This window comes from Saccoglossus kowalevskii, chromosome 13 (genome assembly GCF_978046115.1).
Source record: "Saccoglossus kowalevskii chromosome 13, keSacKowa6.1, whole genome shotgun sequence".
Taxonomy (NCBI): Eukaryota; Metazoa; Hemichordata; class Enteropneusta; family Harrimaniidae; genus Saccoglossus; species Saccoglossus kowalevskii.
This window is the reverse complement of record NC_140653.1, coordinates 13,819,443-13,822,857: the sequence shown is the minus strand read 5'-3', so window position 1 is coordinate 13,822,857 and position 3,415 is coordinate 13,819,443. Positions and strand designations below refer to the sequence as shown.

General features: G+C 39.6%; 1 long non-coding RNA gene across 1 annotated transcript; it reads left to right on the top strand.

Annotated features, from left to right (window-relative positions):
• Positions 1 to 936: 936 nt before the first annotated feature.
• LOC144348102 (uncharacterized) lies at positions 937 to 3,132 on the top strand. The gene is made up of 2 exons (XR_013419780.2): positions 937 to 1,166; positions 2,806 to 3,132. It is a non-coding gene; the product is annotated as an uncharacterized LOC144348102 (long non-coding RNA).
• Positions 3,133 to 3,415: the final 283 nt, after the last annotated feature.

The following is a 3,415-nucleotide window of genomic DNA, read 5'->3' as shown; positions in this document are numbered from 1 at the left end:
CCGGAGTTCAGGCCGAGTAACGAAATCACTGGGTGATTCTATTATATCGCGGGGGGATGTCGCAATCACTTTATTGCGTTCCTTCGACCAATCCTCGTACGGCTTGCTCGATAGCGTGCGTCACTCTGAAGTATGAGACGCCCTCTTCACCGGCCTCTGAGAATACGAGTCGTTTTTGTTTTACAATAAGTATTCAGTAAAAAGGTCAAATCACAGGGTCTTGTATATCCCGCGGCTGTGAGAACTCTCTTAAGAGCTAACTTGACGACCATGTTCTTACTCAATGACGTCCACGACGCAAAGGTCCTGACATTCTCAACTAAAATGAACAGTTTGCGATTCCCAGTCACGTTTTCCTCCTCCCAGTCGTCTCACTAAAGATGACACAATTCGTATGGCTTGTTCTCCTTGGTCGTAGTTCAGTAGGTTCGTAGTGCACAATAAAATGCATCATTCCGCGGCGCAAAGAATGACAATTATTTTTTGACATTGTTTTAAATTATGAAACTTACTAATTATGAATGGATATTATCGACCACAACCGTGTGAGGTCAACAGGCGATGCATTCCCCGAGGATCAACAGATTAAACATAGGTCAAGTTTCGAGCTATCTCTCCCAGATATGTCGTGTCGACTACTGTGTTTAGAGTATAGGAAAACAATCATTAATATAACGTTGACGGGCTACCGACCGCGACATGGATACGGTAAATAAGGGTTCGAGGATCACGGTCTCGCCTGGTATTTTGTTTTTTTTCTTCACGTTTTTGTTTACTCAGTATGATTAATTTGTAGACCGAATGTCAAAACTCGCTTCTATTGAAGGATAAGCCACATGACATGACCATCATGTCAAGCACAGATACGGGCACGCCCCATCCCGAAGGTATAAACTCGGTATTTTGAAGCCAGAGACCGGGAAAGCGTATGTGGGACATATTATTTTCTTGCGTGACCTTCATCATATGTATTACATGGATGTCCAGTGTTTCCGCGTTTAATCGTTTCCGAAAATCATCGCGAGCTGTGACGCAGATATAATGTGCGTTTCGACTGTTGGTGGCGTACTTTGTGCGTACTTTGTTGGTGGCTTTTTTGTTATCAGGTAGTGGAGAAGGCTTTTTGAAGTAACACAGAACCATACGGAGTCGCTATGTGCAATGAGGTATGTAATTTACGAAAAATTATAATGGTGAGAGATTTTATTGTTGAAGGACGAGACATTTAGAGAAATTCAGAGCAGGGTGGCCATTCAATTCAGATATCGCACAGGTGTTAACACTATACAGGTATTGGTGAAAACAATGTACAACTACACCAACTGCTGACAGAAAAATGCATATTAATCGTAGGTCGATCGCCCACTAGCATGATATGTAGATAGGCCAACAGCAGGTAAGTGTCTGTCGTCATGAGTATGCTAGGCCGTTGCTGGTACTGACACTCATTTCGCGAACGGTTCATATCATACATCGTTACTGGAAATTAACTAAGCTAGCTAATTAGCTAGCTAAATTAACGGCGATGACAGTACATCGTGAAATATTCAGTATTGAATATGACCCACCCATGAAATAATGAGCTCGTCCGACGGGTAACGGCTACTACAATTTCAAAACGATCCGCAAATCGTCCAAGTGGTCGTGATGGTTGGATATGCTCTATACTCAAATACAAAAGTGTCAAATAAACGTGGTAACGTTATAGGATATACGCCATCTACTGGCACAGTACTGGCATTGTTGCGTACCTTAAGGCTCAACCATGCGCCGCTGAAACCAGAGTCCTTTTCAAAACATGTACACCGGCGATTTGAGTTGTTTTGTTATGCCAAATGCCGATAAGTAAATTGCTATGGTAATTAAGCTAACAATCAATACACTTGTTTTCATCCTAACAAAGTTCTCTTATATCGCCTTGTAACCAAACGTGTAATTGAATTGTAGTAGTGTAGAATAAAGAGGCAGAATTCACGATTGTGGGTTAAACATATGTTTCTCCCCCAAAATACATTATAGGATTAGGTGCGTTCCATATGATAGCAATTTTACTATTTTTGGGCTGTGGCGACGCGAGATACTTCGGGTACCTTCGTATCGGGTATTTCCAGCGTCCGATTGACATGGTCACTGTGGTTTCTCTGCGTGTATTTTACGACTGTGATATTCCATACTCGGGGAAAAACGCCTTAGCGACTACCGCCGTGTAACACATTTGTGAGTTTAGTTGCCGTGTATTTTTCCACTGATGGAATTCCATTAAGAAAAGTTGTATTTCCTTGCTAAATAGGGATCGCATTGAAGCATTCTTTCTTTTGTGATATAACCCAACGTTGGGTCAACTTTAATTAAAAACGAAATGTATCGAATTCATTTATACATTCGTTTTAACATTCAGAAATCAAATGTATGTTTGTTATCAACTACCCCAGTGACATACCATGTCCAAATAACCGGAAATTTGGCATAAAAACAGAATCAGCTTGGGCTTTATAGTAGGATACATGTGAAATACATCTATTGTACACCATTATGCAATATAATTTTATATGTATTTTCCAGGCAATCCCGACTCGTCGTGCAATATCATGTTAGTACATACATCATACCATATCTATATACTTATGAGAAACTGAATATGAAATACGCCTTTATTATAAAACATTAACTGTATATAACAAAATAAATTAATAAATTAATTCCCATTTGTACGCTGGGTTTCACGTTGTATGCTTTCTTTGAGAAGAACTTGTCTTTATTAAAAAATAAACAGCAGAAGTCTAATTCAAAACCTTTTACTTGCAGGTATTAAATTACCTTGTTGAACAAATATAAGGGCGTTACCCAATCTCTCAGGCAGATTTCTATTTCTACAAATATATACTTTCGGTGTTTTGGTCGCAGGGATCTCTGGGAAGGAGAATGGTCATTACCACCACGTGCCAGTGTCAGATATATCAGTGCCATGGGTCTCTAGAACACACTAGCTGGTTGCTTAGGATGTTATATTATGGATGCCGCGTGTGGAACAGGGTGGTTTGCTACATGTTTGTATATTATAGGATTTATAAATTCTATAATGGATTGGATTAACAATAAATATATCGATTAAAGATGATGTTATATACACTATATCAGTTGTGCGATCCCTGGATGCCTGAGTGTGGTAGTGGAATGTGTTTTCACAAGGCGTGTACTGTGTTCATCACTGCAACCTAATACCGCGATTATTCATGAGTCATGATCCGATGAGAATCGGCGATTCTGTCGAATTTTGCGTAACAATCGACGCACTATACATTCTAGTTTATATTTATTCACTCAACTTTTAATCCACTCGTGAGTTTTCAGCAATGACGACTTTTCAGTAAGTGTAATGTTTTAAATACTAGTTTGTTTGATAGCTTGGGTAGTT